This window comes from Falco peregrinus, chromosome 2 (genome assembly GCF_023634155.1).
Source record: "Falco peregrinus isolate bFalPer1 chromosome 2, bFalPer1.pri, whole genome shotgun sequence".
Taxonomy (NCBI): domain Eukaryota; kingdom Metazoa; phylum Chordata; class Aves; order Falconiformes; family Falconidae; genus Falco; species Falco peregrinus.
Genome location: NC_073722.1, coordinates 69,667,078 through 69,683,368, shown reverse-complemented (window position 1 = coordinate 69,683,368; position 16,291 = coordinate 69,667,078). Strand labels below are relative to the sequence as shown.

General features: G+C 43.0%; 1 long non-coding RNA gene across 1 annotated transcript in view; it reads right to left on the bottom strand.

The window, feature by feature from the left end:
- Positions 1 to 10,193: 10,193 nt before the first annotated feature.
- Positions 10,194 to 16,291, bottom strand: part of LOC114012338 (uncharacterized) — a 38,215-nt gene continuing 32,117 nt past the window's right edge. The window contains exon 3 of the long non-coding RNA XR_003554726.2: positions 10,194 to 10,298. This is a non-coding gene — a long non-coding RNA (uncharacterized LOC114012338). The remainder of the gene's footprint in view (positions 10,299 to 16,291) is intronic.

Genomic DNA, 16,291 nt, shown 5'->3' with positions numbered 1-16,291 from the left:
GAAGGCTGAAGTCCCCTATCTGCATAAAAGGCAGTGGGAAGGCAAGAGCAGCGCGGGCTTTCTCACAACCAATATCACTCATCCTGACCTGGAGGGGCTGACTTTAATAAACGGTTAATCATTATCCTCTTCGCCAAGCCTGTTAAGCAGCTTAAGAAGCTTGGCATTTCTGTGGTGGGACTCAGCTAAGGCTACCAAATCATTTCACGCAGCCTGCTGAAAGCCATCACATGCAGATAGTGCAGTGTGCCAGGGCAGCCTTTAAAGAGAGCTCTGGGTATATTTTGGCAGATTTCCCCTTGGAGTCATCAGCTTTGCTCTGCCTCCTGCACTCCCATGGGCTTGTGATGGATTGCAGCCCCGATTCAGGGGATTGTCACCTTGGTTTTCCTTCCAGCACCTGCAGCCTTGTCTGCCTCTGCGCTGTCGCCTCTTGCATCCTTACTGGTTTTTAAGGTTAAATCAGGATCTTCTAACATTCCTGTTCACAGTTTGGGTCTCTGATGTCCATTACCATCTATATCGGAATGAAGGATTCCAAATTATCCGTGCAACTGCTAAGTCTTAAACCTTGTAAGTGTTTCAGGTGTCCCCCTTTCTTTTGGCCTCTCATAGGAAACTAACACATGGTTCCAGAGTTTCATCCTTTCCAATTACAATATTCCTCATCTTTCTGCAATGGTTTGGTAACATTTTTTTACTTTCTTCACTTAGCTTATTAAACAATGTTAGCTTGCTGAACAAGCCATATTAATAAAGCTGCTTGTCTGTTGCTCATATTCCCTTGTGGAAGCTCCATTCAACTTAATAGAAAGGTATTTGCTGAACTGGTTTTGGACATTCAGCGCTTTTCTAGAGTACCTGCTCCCTGGGAGTCCTTAGCTGCTGTTCTGTGATGGACGCCACTCACAACCTTCCTTCCCACTCCTCCCCACACGGGACACCTCACAGAGTCCTTTGCCGCTTGGTCAAGAACTACTCTGCACTTTGCAGCCTTCTACCTGTGCAGCCAACAGATAGTACTTGCCACCAGCTTCCGACATATGTCCATTTGGTGACAGCAGCCACATCTGGTTGCCTGTATAATGCAAACCTCACAGAATTCATCAAGCAAGTTCAAATCCCTGTAGAGCTGTTGACTCAAACGGATGTTAGTGGAGTAACGGGAATTATACTCTTAGGGATCTTGTCCCAGTAACATCACTGAAATGGGCTATTCATGAACGTGAACATCAGAAGCTGAATCTACCTGAGAAAAGACAATATAATGTACCTCGGATGTTTACAGTCACACATTTCAATTCTTTGTGTTTCCTTATGTCTTTAAAGTAATTTTTTAGGTCATCAGAGTCTGAAAACACAGCTGTCACTCTTTTACTCTTTTGTTCTTATTGAGAGTTTATCCATAATTTAATGAAAGTTGCCATGAATTGAATAAGGGAAGAAAAGCAGCCCTCAAACTGCCCTAACCAGCCCCATTCACTTATCCACTTCCAATTTCTCATGGCATGGAAGTCAGAAGGAGCTAAAATTTTCAAGAACCTCTTAATGCTGCCTAGATTCTTCAGTTTCTGTTCAGTCACAGACAAATGCAATAAAACCCTGCATTAAAACTGGTATTTAACACCACTGGCAGTATAGAATTTGTGTTAAGTTTTACGCTATACGTGTTTGAGGAAAGCTAGCCAAATGCAGAAATAAATTACGAGACTAACAAGACAATACAGGTAAGAATATTAGCAGTATACAAGTGCTTCTCGCAAATGGGCAACAGTTTTCAAATCATTCATTAGAAACCAAGATGAAGCTGATTCATAAGTAAAAACATCCAGGCAGATTCTGCACTAGCATGGGTTGCAAGAGCTCCACCAACTTCTCTTTCCACTATCTCAGATTCTCCTGTTTCTAAGAATGAAAAACTGATTTGGCAACAATCTATTTTAATAGCAGTAATCTGCCTTCTGCCATCCAGGTAACTCTTCCAATTTCCATATATTTATACCAGCAAAGAAGGTGTAACAAGCCCCCTGATCCACTTCTTTTTCTTTCACATGTGTGAAGTTGCACCCATAAATCCACATTTAGATAGTCAGATAGGTGGCCTGAGATTCAACTGTGCTAAGCATCCAGCAGTTTTTAATGAAATCACTGCCTTTTTTGTTAAAAATTACCACTACGTGAAGCTCTTCACACTGTCTCTTTGCAAAAGGTCTTTTCCATCTCTCCCTGTAGATTTCCAAGCATTTTGTCCACAACCAAAGAGACCTTCCCAGTGGAATGATTCTCAATCCCTCACAAAGCACAGCACATTTTCTTGCTCTCACAGCCAACCTCTTTCTTCCACCTCTCTTGTTTTTCTCACAGCCTCTGCCTGCTGATTCCCAGCCAACTCTTGGACTTGCCACACAGGTTGCTTGTGACTGGCCCAGCTTTCCATCTTAATATATTACCCCAGGACTGCAATTACCCTTTTTCCTTTGCTCTCTGTTTCAGCCCCTTTGTCTTCAGCCTGGCCCTTGAATGTTGTTGTTTCACATCTCCCCAGTCTGTCTGCTATTTTCTCTCTCCGTTTTCCCACTCTGCCTTCTCTGGAAGCCCTTAATCACACCTCTGCGTCCTCCCTGCTTCACCTCTTTCCCTCTCTCTCTTTCTCTCTCTGGTTACAGCTCTGCAGGCAGGGTTTACGAGCAGGGATCTCTAGTGATGTCCTACAGGAATACGCCTTGGCACACTGTCTGGACTGTTCAAGCCCTACTGCACCCCTGAGTGCCACAAAAAGCTCTACGCAGAGAGGCAAAACAGAAAAGAAATGCTTTACAGCCACTTTCTCTGTACGCTATTTTTTCCTCTCAGCATCTAAAGGAGATTTAGGAGGGGGGCGGGGAGAAAAGAGCTGAGATTTACAAACAACAATCAGGCAGGTAAATATTCTGCAGTTTAATTGCAGTCAAGGGAATACAGAAAGAGTATATTCAAGGCAGAATAAGCTAAAGTCCCCTATGCTCATAACTGAGCTAGCGATTTCAGATTCTTCTGGTGTGTCACCCAGTTACCTTAATACTAGTAATATCATTCCTGGAACCCACTTAGCCCTCTTTAGAATTAACTAGTATCAAACAGCCTGGTCTGGGCTGGTGAGCTGAGTGCCTGCTGGGGGGTGCTCAGAGTTAGGGCACTGGATAGCATCAGGTCCCATCACTAAGACCACAGACACAAGAGAATGTAAAAATGAATAGTCACGCTGTACTCTCTGCTACATTTTCTTTCCTGGTTTATTTTAGGGGAACACTGGTGTTACTGAGAGCAAAACTTGGAACAAATTTTTCATACTGATCATTCCTACGTAAGAGGTAGGCATGGCTACTTATCAGCTCCTGCAGTGCATATCCCTTGGTGTACCCAGTACTGAACTGGTGCAGGCAGAGATGGACTGCTTCACTGAGCTGCAGGGTCAAGCCTAGTCCACAAGGCCCAGAATCATGCCCAGGATTTTCCTTCACTCACAGTGCTGGGCTCCAACAAGGCATGAGCACATTTTTCCTGATGCATCAAGATACCTGTATGACTCCCCAAAAGGCCTCCTATCATCTATCATCATGGTGGCAGGTTTACCCCTTCACAACTCCTTCTTAACTTTAATCTAGCAGCAGTGTGCTCAGTTTGTACTTTGAAAGGAAGCCAGCATTTATTTCTAAAGATTGAGATGTATCACTTATGCAGCTTCACAAAGCGGACAACAGCAGTGTCCGGCATTCAAGTGAAGCAGAAAATGTTGCAGTAATTTAGAAGCCAAAGTCATATAGAAATCAGGAAAATTTTGGCTCTTAACTAAACACAGTTAGAAAACAGAAACTCTATTTACTGCCTCCCGGACGGAGATTTTTAAGTGTGTTCTACATAAAATTATTTTGCTGCAAAGTACTTTGCACTGAACTGCAGAGACAGCTGATACAGGACAGCCACCCATAACTGAGCTACAAAACGCCCTTAACGATTCACTGAAGCATCCAAGCCTTCCTCCCTTTCTTAATCACACTCTTTGGAATTGTTAAAGATTCATGCAGAGTGCAAAGAGGAGAGTTGCTTTGTGTTGAAAGTACAAAGTCTATTGTTGCAACAGCCTGAAAATTACACCCCTTAGTCACATACACCCATGTAGCAAAAATAACCTGTGTGTTCCCATACAAAACTTGAGAGCCAGCAAGTTCTGGCTGGCACCGAGGGTGGCAGTGCTCTTCACGAAGCAGCTCCCCTGCCTGCCTGCATCCACCGTAACTGAACACCTATCCTAACAATTGATCACTGAGATGAAGATACTGAATCTAGTACTTCTCTCATAATGAATTCAACATTTCTTAGGACAATGAGCATTTAAATTATTGATCACATAAACGGTCCAAAAGAGTCCATAAAATTAACATATGAAAAGAACAAAAAATATACCCCTCTATGTTTTTGTTGTTGGTTTGTTTTGGGTTTTTTTTTCCTGGTGACATACAAGGCACTGGAACAAAGCTCAGAAGGAAAAAAAATTCTATCTGTACACTTAAAGGATTTTATGCGTGGCTTTTTTCCTTAATAAGTCATGGTTAGCAAGAAAAAGAATGTGCCAAAACCTGGTATTTTAATTAAACAGTGTACATTTCTCACTGGTTTTGTTTGCTTTTCTGCATATGGATTCCTTTAAGGTCCTTAAAGTTAGCAAACACAAATGCTTTTAAAGATGTTTCCGTGCAATATGTAATTGAAATTCCTTAAAATATTTAGAGACTTCTAGGAGGGAATGTTCTGCAACAATAAATTACTGTAGTGTCATGGTAGCAACATCAATGGCACGGCTGAGAGGGCACAGTAGTTTTTAAACTCCTATTCTTTGCTACTTATAATTTTGTCTATATGCTGAAATTTTTTAGCATTAACTCCAAACTGTATCTTTGGAATGCTTTTTTCTCCCCTCTCCATTTCCTAATTTAGTTCTGCATCATAAGCCAAAAGCAGTTTTCTCCTAAAACTCCAAAATTGTCATGCCTAGAACTGAATGAAAAGAGTTGGGTTTGTCTTTTAAAAGGAACAGAAGTTTGAAATATCTCTATCGGGTGAGAGTATTTCTGTATAGCTTGAATGCGTTTGCTCCAGCCTGTGAGCTTTTCCTGGCTGAACCAGGATGCGTCTTGATCTATCAAGGGATGCTCACATGCCCACCTAACCAAGCATGGAGACAGTCCCACAGAGCTCCACACGTGCTTAGCACCAAACGCTTTACAGGATACAACCTCCATTTACAAGATACTTAATTCATATGGTAAGACCTCTATTATTTCTTCTCATTCTGTGTTTCCTAGAATAAACCAGTACACAGCCACACAGAATTTACATCTTCACTATTATTTCCTAGGCTTATGATTGATGAGATAAATCTTAAATACATGGAGTGGAATGTAACTGCTCATCCTGTATTTTCCGTATCCTGAAAGAGAAGATCACTTCCCTTCTCAGACAGCTTAAAATCTTAGCTATTTGGGGCCAGATTTTCAGGTATTTAGGTGCTCAATTCCCATGCAGCTGCTTAACTAGGTATTCAAACACAAGAGGCCTTCACAGCACTTGAGAGACCATTTCTGTGCTTTCCCCATTTTAATTGTTTTTCAAGGTTTATCTTTCCTTTAGCTCATTCTAGACTTTTCTTGCTTTTGTTTGTAGATCTTTCTAGGGCTTCCCAGTATGTCCCAGGGTAATTTTCTCTCTTCCCTGCAATCTGCTTTTACACATTTTAAAGAATTATTGGGCAGATCACTGACCTTTATAGGGGGCAACACCAACAGCACTGACATTGCAGTAGGGTGTAGACACAAAGCCATAGCCTCTAGACCTTGGGTGGACCATTATCTATATTGCAAAGAGATTCTCTGTGTATTCACAGCAGAGAATGCCATTGCACTATCCTTTACTTTTCAATTAGGAGTAAAAATACAGGCCAGCAGGCCAAATTAAGAAATTGGGTGGGTTGGATTAAACGATATTAAAAAAATCTGGAGAGTTAAATTGCTGAGCAGGTAACAAATATGTTATTTTCTGCCAAATTTTTAATGGTATCTTTTAAAACAAACATGCCATAAAGTTTATACGTAGCTATGGCTAAAAGTGCCTGCAGAGCCAGGAGCCATACTTTAGTATGGGCAATAGCAGTTGAAGCTATAGCTAGGTAAATGGAATATGGACAAACCTGTCCCACTTCTTTTTATAAAATAAAAAAATAATTTATTTTCTTTTTAAAAACCAGTCCTCTCTAATCTGCTAGACCCTCTGAGGCTGTCAGCAAGAGCAGGCAGCGAAAACCCAGCTGACACAGACTGCTCGGACTTTTCAAGGAGCGTTGGCCAGACCCCCTCCGGCCAGCCATGAGGCAAGCGGAGGCGCCCGGCCCCGCCGGCAGCGGGCATTCCGGCTCCGCAAGCGGCACAGCCGGCGGGAGCGGGGCCGCCGGGCCGCCTCCCTGCCGCAGGCCGCCTCCCCCAGCAGGCGGGGGCTCACGCTCGGCCGCGATCCAGTACCCCCCGCTCGGGGATGCCCGGAGGGGCCGCGCAGCCCTACGGGAGCGAGCGGCGGCCGGTGCCAGGGCTGCCCCGGGCGGGCGGCACAGCGCCCCTGCCGCGCCGGCCCGCTCAGCGGCTGCCCGCAGCCCCGCCGGCACCAGGCCCGGCCGCCCGAGCCCGCCGGGAGGGTAGCGAAGGCCAGGCCCGGGCTCCCCCGGCCGCCGGGGCTGTCGTGCCCACTGAGGCCGCTCCCCCGGAGGAGCGCGCTGAAGCAGCGCTGCGTATTCCAGCCAGGATGCGTTATCGGAATAAAACCGCATACCTGTACTTCACCTGCCTGCTTTAATGCCCCCCCAGGTCAAAACAAGGTCAAAAGACTAAACATAAGTATTTCTTCTTTCTCGGTAACCCATGACACGTCTCAGTATACTTAACGGTATCCATAACAACAACTATTCCTTGAGGAAATTTTAATTACAGCATTCTTCAGAACTGTTGATTGTTTATTGTGACAAGACAAAGCACATGGGAAGAGAAGACTCATTGAGAAACATGCTTTAAACCAGGCTGAGGAAAAGGTTGCTTTACACTTTTATTTCTGATGCATAAAAAGCCACATTAAGCATAGGATGAAAAAGATTAAAAAAAAAAAAAAAAAAGGTGCCTGTACCTAGTATTGCTCTTGGAGGAGTGATCACGCTGAACAAATTTCAAGGGAGTTGAGAAAGCTGGAAGATGCACTGATTGCAAATTAAAAAGAAGAGCAGAAGATATGCAACAATGCTAGAACTTTCTTGGTAATATTGAACTAGATTCTGGCACCCTTAAACCACTACAGGCATTTTTTTTTGGGGGTGCAAATTCTGGGACAAGGTATTCTTAATGCAAATAGAAGTCAAGACTACACCACAACTTAAGAGGAGCAAACAACAGTGCAGACTGGGATGTGTATTTAAGGGAAAAAGAAACCAGGGAGGAAGGAATGAGAAACTGCTAATAAAAACATCAAAGGATAAGGTAAATCAATTAGAAAAACAGGAAAGATCTCCTCAGTTGAGAAGGATGAGTGGATGATTCTTCCTCCCCACCCCCACCACATTACTGGCATCTGGTACAGAGAATAAATCCAGCAACTGCTTTTGCAGTGCAAAGATCTTCCTTTCCATTTTGTGAACAAGGGGTGTAGGTGGAAAACCATATTGACTTTAACGTGTTAATTCCATGTGTACTAACCTGAGTATTCTTCGTGAACCCTGTAAGGAACAAACCCAGCAGACTGACAACAGCACAGAGAGACTAGAGAATCATTCAAAGTCATACATGAAAATGATGAATGCTACCGAATCTCTTTTGAGGATCATCTACATTTTAAATAAATTCAGATTTTAGGTGACAAGTCAAGTTTACACCGGTCATGGGGTCACTATTTCACATAGTGACAACCAGAAAATCCAGCCATGCTTTAGGAACTTCGGGATCGTGTCCTCTAGCCACTGAGCCATTAAGCACAATCTGAAATTTTCAGGCTGTGACTGCATTAGCAAACTCTGACACCCGTCACAGCAGAGTACAAGTAGACAGGACTCAGGCATTAAAAAAAATCACAACCGCAAAAGAACTTCAGTCCAATATTCCCTCATGCCTCACTTTGTCTGTGTTAAAATCTCTTTAGGAGTATAATATACCATAGGATGCTTCACAATCAAGAAAGATACCAGCTGGGGCTTTGAAGTCAAGAATATCAACTCCCCATGCAAGAGTCCAGAGTAAGAAATTTCAGAGGAGGAAGAGGCATGCTGCAGAAATCTCAGGAAAAGGCCTTTCAAAGTGAGGCGAGATCACAGCTTCCCATTCTCCAAGTTAATTACTTAACCTCCTAGAAAAAGCAGCAGAAAAAAATTGCTTACACATGACCTACAAAGAGCAGGCAACATAGGAGTGGAAAAGCAAATCAGAACCAAGAGTGTGCTTTTGCTTAGAAGCTGGGCAATGGTGGTGGGGGACACAGAGTTACAGTATTGTGGTTAGCACAGTGGGACCCCGATTTCTCAACTGGGCCTCTGGACATCAATACAAGAAAGGTAAAGAACAGACAGGTGACGAGTTTCCATTTCAAAACAGTTCAGCCACTTTAATTTACCTGCACCACGTTGGAAATACGTAGTTTAGCTCCTCTCTGCATGCTCCTTTGCATTCAGTTTATTTCGTCTTTCACACTCCAAATTTTCAGTTACTTACTCAACTACCAAATCTTCTTTGCCTGCTTGTGAGCAGACACAGCACTATATTTAAATTTCTGTTCTCATTTGGTTTAGTATTTCAACAAAGTACACCTCTTGTTTCCAGGCTAACAAGTGCGCTGAGGAGTGGCCAGCACGGCGTTGGCCGTGAACTCAGTGATTTAAGGTAATCTGAAGAAAGAAAGCTATTTAAGGAGCGGGGAAGGGGGGTGGGAGGTGGTTAGAAAGACACTTTTCTTATGTTTCCCCTCTCTGTCAAGACTGGAAAACAAGTGTCAAAAGCCTTGCCTTGTGTTTTGTGTCAGCACTAATTACATCCCTGCTGCCGGCCAGTTCTGAGCGCTGCATCCCACCGAGGGGGAAGGCCTCCCACCCCAGCAGCCCGCAGACCCCTCTCCCCACGCCGGGAATGCCTCCAAGGGGGAGTGCGCTGCTGTTTTGACAATCCCTTTGTTTGCTGCCTGGCAGAGCTCCATCTCATTTCGTCAAAGGCAGTGTTTCCACGTCCTGCCCTATATTCTGCCCCAGCTTCGCAGCACCCCACATTCAGATACCCTTTCTCATTTTCAGTAATCTCTCATTTTCAGTCCATCTCACTGGAACAATGGAAATGTTAGACCCTAAAAACATTACCAGGCATGGACACGGCATCTTTACTTCCCCGCATCTCACTGAAAACGAAGAGAAAATAAGTGGAATGAGGTTCTCCTCCACGTAAGTGAGAGTGGCAGATTCCGGCCCTTTGATAGCTGTCGATTTTGAGTAATCCTGGTGGGTACATTTAAATCCTTGTTAAGGGCTCCCACATTCATTAAAAATAAATCCAGTAGTTATTTGACTGTGTAATTATTAGGGATAATTTGCAATTAAGCAATTGGCCTCTGATGAAGGGACAGATAATTGATCAGCCTGGTTTGGCATTTTAGAATGGGGTGGGGGTAATTAAGTAAATCCAGTCAGCTAAATGTCTTCCTTCCCACTACATCTTTTCCCACCTTTAAATGCAAACCAGACCTCACGCAGCTGTGCAGGCCATGGGAGTCTAAGCCTATTAAAGAAATCTTTTAATGACTGTAAAACTACGACTAATTGAAATAAAAATATTTTCACACTATTTTCACATTGTGCAAATGGATCCAAAAATAATTCTTAATGCAATGCATGGTGCACAAACTCCTCTGCCTGACAAGTGCAGCATGTAATTTGCACTAATTAGTCCAAAGCGGGGGCAGTGTGAAATTAACATGATTCATTAATTCTGCGGCTTATGTTTTACATATTATGTGTTTACATCTCAAAACTATCAGGTTCTCTGCAACCCAACACACCACACTTCTGAAATTGTCACATTCAAGAAGTTATCCTCACATCTCTTTGGGTGCATTCAGATTTGATTTTTGAATTTGCAACTTGCCTATTTGTTTCAAAGCAACTGGTTGATTTTACGTTGCAAGGTTTCTTCCTTTGTCCAAATCTTGGCCTCAGCTCCTTTCTGACAAACTATTCTTTTGGGTGGCTCAGGTCACTGTGGGATAAGCATGAACAGAGCAGCAGGTGAAGAAGCAATTTTCAAGAAGCAATTTTCAAACTACTTTATGTTCTAAAAAAAATTAATAAATCCTTCGTATCGACTAAATCTGAAGTTTTCATGATGCTGTTCCAATATTTGCTCCTATAATGATATCAGGAGATGTTCATTAAAGATCTAATCCAGAGCCCCATGAAAGTCAACAGACAGACTTCCACTGGCTTCAGAAGGCATAAATATGCCAGCTTCTCTTTATGCTACAGAACACGGGCCTCCAGGAATTGTAGCACTAGCCAAGCTGTCTTATAAAATAAATTATCGAGTAAATGGTGCAGAAAAGCATTCTAAAATATATCAGACATAGCTAAATATTACATTTCTGCAAATTAAGGTGCAACAATTGTATTTACGTTGTTGGGACATACTCGCCATGTTGAACCTGATCCCCTGCTTCCCAATATACAGGCTACATTTCTACAGAGACTCAGTGCAATGTTACACCAAGAATTAGGTGTGATATTGAATATACCAACTTTGTTTACTTGTTATCGTACTGATTGGTAATGAAGTAATGATGATGTGTGTGCTTTTTATTCCATACAAGGCTTAAAGGCATGCCTGTCCCAGATAGCTCTCAAAACCTGGCTGACACTTTGTAAACATGTCTGCCTGTCACACAGAGGCAGAGGTTGGCCTACCCATACAAACATCTCTTCATTACTCTCAGAAATACAGCAAAAAGATCTGCTGAGATTCACCTGTCTCCCACAATCAGGAGAACTTGAGGCTGTTTTCTGTACCTGAAGGTACCTGGACAAGGTACCTTGAGGCATGAAAGAGCAGCTCCCGTAAGTGGTGGGAGAATGACAGGACAGTGTGGCAGAAACGATGCCTGGACTGGACTGTACAACACCCCAGTTGACAAGCAGGCATTCTGCACTAGACATCCAGTAAAGCCAAGAAGGCAGCACAGGCAGAAAACTGGCCACTCAAGGAGTTGGATGCACATCAGCAAAGGTAAGAGCTGAAGTGTCATGAACTGTGAGCTTGCTCAGCTGGGGCTCCAGGAGGAAATGGGTGGGAAGTGGTCATTTGAGACCCCTCCGAAAAAAAGGGGAAGTCAGGAGGAAGACTGTCCTTTGAGTGACATGCAAAGGACACACCGCAAATGAGAAAGGAGACTTTTTAACGATACAAGCCTGACAAAAACTAATGTCCTTCACACTATCTAAATTAACCTGCTAATGTTTATAAGAACCACCTGAGGCAGAAAGCAGATAGGTTTTGGAAGGTTCATAGGTTCTGCAGTAAAAAAGAAGAAAATAACTCCATTAGAAACAGCCACTTTGAGGGCAGATTTCATCATCTGTTTAAGTCTTCTGGCTGTTGGTCTGGGTTTTTTCCCAGTATAAAAACATGTAGGTTTTTGGTTAGTAACCAAAGTCAAGAGCAGGAGTAACAGGCATATTTTCTTCCTCACAGAGACAAACTAACCTCAGGCTGGTCCCATCTTGCAGATCAGAATACGGCCACATCAGTTACCTTGTTGAGAACAACAGGGACAGACCAAATGTGTGTATGTAGCTTCACTGTTAGCAAATGCTTCGTTAAAACAAAGCCATTATTTAAAAAGATAGAAAACCGTTTATACACAAGTCCTCCATTTAGCAAGATTTCCTGATTGGCTGTGCATCATTAAATGACTTATTTGTGTCAGTCTGTTTCAGGATACAGCTGGAGCACGCAATGTCATCAAGAAGTGCTATTTGATTGCAGTGCAGTACTTTGGGTGGCTTTTAGAAAGCAATAGATTATAGCATTACCATGTACCACGCATAACATCTCTATGCCACTTAGCAAGTATGAGGCCAAAATGAACACTCTAACCTTGAAAATACATTACTAAAGTGCTGCCTCGTGGATTGATACACAAAATGGCTAAGTTTAGTGATCCTTCAAATCCTGGTTCCCTGGTGAGCACAAAGGGTTCTGATGTGCAAGGCTCTGTCAGCCATTGCATGGGGCGTAAAGAATGTGATACCTTCAGGAGTACTTGGGCTACCTGGAGTAGGAAAGGCACTTAGAAGAAAAATTGTATCCTTTGGTAAGGAGCAGACAACATTCCAGCATAAATTTAGACCTGTTCTTAAAACATGTAGTCAGGCAAATGTCCCTACAGGTAAACAGCATGGTACTGAAATATCCCAAATCAAAGCTGGGCAAATATGAAGACAAGTGCTATTGGTTTAGAAGTTAGGCAACTTCACTGCTATGATCAACTACATTAATTTCTGCTCTCTTCAGAAAAGAAAGCTGGCTCATTTAAAACAGAGTTTCTGTGCACCTTGAAATAAATAACATGAAGATTTTTCTAGCACTATTAGGAGACTGAGCTGACAATACCTTAATAAGTAAAGGAAGTACAAACTCTAACCATTGTGTCATGTAAGAAAGCTACAACGCCAGCTGTTTAAACACCGAAAATGGAAGCAGCATTTTTTCTGATATACTTTTACTAAGACTTTTGCCAGAATAAGAAGCTGACTCATATTGTCTGTGTCCTAAAGTCCCTTTTAGTTTGAGTGACACAACAGTCACTGACTCCAATGTGCTGTTTCTATGGGTATCACAAACATGAATAGCCTGCAGCCAAAGAGTTTTGATAGATAACTAAATGAGCTACATGACCAAATGATATCTGGTTTATTTTCATGCAGGTAAACTCACATTTCTGCACTATTCTGATTCTATGTAAGTCTGTGAAGAACGGAAATCTCTCCTTGGTTTTTAAATACATGATATCTTGGTACTTGAGGTGCCCCTTTACCTTTTCAAGTGCATTTTTTAATCCAAAAAAAGCACCCGTTTAGAAATGGATCTTCTTTATCTGCATACGCAAGTGCACAATTTTAGGGGCAGTAGGCTATTATTGTTATATCTGCACATCGATTTATATTTGTGCCTATTTGACTACTACCAATGTAGAGGTGGTCTTGTGTCAGGACGTGCTTGAGATTCAAACATGAGAAAAGGTGTATATTCAAATCTGGTGTTTGCAGGGGGTGGGGGGGAGGGTCAGGTCAGGGGGTGTTTGTAATTCCACACTATCTCTTCCTAATGGGAAACCTGTAAAATCTCACTTGCTGTCCTGGAAAGGATTTGCACAGCTCTAATAGAAATGCTCGACTAAGATGGATGGGTCTGGGAGTGTCACATGGCCTTCCTGAGCATAAGTTATGTTACTAAATCAGCATATTGATCTGGGAACACAGCGTCCTGGAATCCTGAAAATGTCAGGCACAGACTCAGTGCTTCACTTCTTTAAAATCAAATTAATTTAGCCAGCTTACTCTGGAGAAGAAATTACGATGTCAGATACAGGCAAACAGCAGGGCATCAAGCATTCCAAGTACCACTGCCTTTGACCGTTTTGAAAGGAGACACCAAAAGGAGATAGCTGGGTTGCCACCTAGTTCTCCCTTGGTGGAAAGAACAACCACCACAGGTAATATGTGTCTTTGCTTATGTGAACTCTGGCATCTCTGGGCCTCGCAACTCTCTGGATCTTTGGTGATTCCCAAAACAGAGGCAATCAAAGGGGTTGAGAAGTAAAATTATATGATTACATGTGATGATACTAGTTCATCTACCTTACCCATGGGCTACATTTGAGATTAAAGGCTCAGATATTCCATGCCCTTGTACTGCGATCCCCAGTTCTGCACACATGTTTAATCAAGTGTGCTAATCCACAAATGGGTGGTCAGGGTTGAAGCATCTGGTGTGAACAGAACACTTTCAGCAAGCAGGGCCCATCAGCATGAATAAGTTTGTAGGCGTTAGCCATGTATATTTAGTTGGTAGAGTAGTTAGATATTGGCACAAATTGCTTCTGGGGAAAAAGGGAAAGCCTGCCAAAACCTATTACAAAGTGGACATTCTCTTCTTACCTGACTCGACAAAACATATAAGGCAAGTGTACACTGCATGTAAGGAAAAGGAGTAACAGGAAAGTTTCAAAGAACAAAGCTGATTTATGTTCTCGACTAGACATACCAATGCATCCTGTTCTGACACCGCAAGACAGCATACCTAGCTTCAATTCCTACACCACAAGGACCAGGCGCAGCATGGGAGCCCCCAAGAAACACAAACTCTAACTCTGCCATACACAAAGAGTGGGGCTGGAGAAGCTCTGCTGGTGATTAACCCTGGCAGCTCCAAGAGTTCAACTCCCTGGCAAAGGAGGGATGACTATGGCAAAGGCCAGATGCAGAGCAACCACCCCAATCTCCCACAGCTTCTCATGAAGGCTCCCACCGCCTCCCAACCTGCAGGCTTGTCTGGTCAATGCTATTACAGACATCTCCTTTTGGGCTTTACTATCCTCAAGCTGAACACACCTTTTCTGTGTTGAAAAGCTCACTAAAGCTAAAAGGTAGGCCTCCAACTAGTTCACTACATGCTGGTACAGAATATTTTAACTAGTCATTTTTTACTAGAAATCCTAGAGGCAATACAGGCATCACTACAGTGATCTGAGGGTCACGAAGACAGAGGCAGATGTATCAGGAAGCTGCAGCCAGAGAAAGAGACAACAGGACTTTGTCTGACCTGTACCCTTTGGGGATGAGATGGTCAGGCTGTTGTTATCCACTGCAAGCGAAAAATGCTCAGCCACAACTTGCTGATACTGCAGAGCTAGCAAAAGAGGGGGAAAAACAGCCTGAATATGTTATCAAGACGACTACAGTTTCTTCACTAGATTTCAGCAGAGAAAAGCTGTACAGAGACAGCCTGGCAGCCGCCCTGCCCTTCTTCTCTAAGGCAATGATGAAATATAACCAACCAAATTTCCTTGCTAGCATAAACTGGAGGATTCATATTGTTCATATTTGAAATAGGATTATGCAAAAGAGAGCTGGATTGTAGGCTGTTTGATAGGGAAGGGGGGAAAACAGTTCTAGGTCCCAGCAGGCCAAAACCTCCTTCAAAATAATATAACAAAAGGTGATGATGTTTTCTCTGGAAAACATTATACATGGCAAAATTCTATTTAGCATTTACAGAAACTGAGCAAAAGGGAATACAGATCCTAGGAACTTATTAGGTTCAGTGAAGAGAGTGGGAAGCAGGCAATAAAGAACTGCATAACATGCAGCACAAATACCTGTGCTCATCGCAGCTAACATGAACAGCTCCCTCATACACCAGACATTGCTTTTGATTTGTCCCTCTTGCCCCTCAGAACCTCCCCTTGGCTTTGCTAAATATAGACAAGCCCTGATGTGCATCAATAGCTAGCCTTAGTTTCAGCTCACCGCTTCCCATTTCTCACAGAAGTGGGAGCGGTACAGGACATCATCCAAGACCCTGATATTTATTTCCCCTGTTGTCCTGCATGAGGAATGACCCACAGCCCCACTGCCTCTGCTGTACTTTGTGAGGTTTCTCCACATCTCCCCTCAGTTAAGGGGAAAGCAATTCCCCAGGAGAGGCTTCGTCTCCACTGTCAGGAATGTTCTCAGTTCTGGCTGCTGAGGCACACAAAGATGTTCAAGAATATCATTAAATCAAAGCTAATCAGATGGCTCCCTGTTTGTCTCAAGACACTGTTCAGACTTCTTCATTTAAAACCATGCATAGATTTGGCTTAATCTGCTTCACAATTCTTTCCTTTCCAATTCCCCCACTTATCTAATACTGCTTTTTCTTTGTCATTTTCCATGCCCTTCCGACACAGCCTTCCTGTAAGTTTTCACCTCATTTCACCATTGATTTTCAAGCCCTGTCTGAGGATGCATTCCTTTTCTCCTCTGTGTCTTAATTTCTCTCCTTGAAAAGCAAGATCTATTTCAGCTGTGCTGCCTCTATGAAGACAGGGAACAACGCAAGCATGCTACAGTCACACTTGTGTCCTAGCCAACGAGGGCATTGCTTACAGGATAAATTGAGATGCCACAACACAGTCTTTCTCCTCTGAAGCTTTA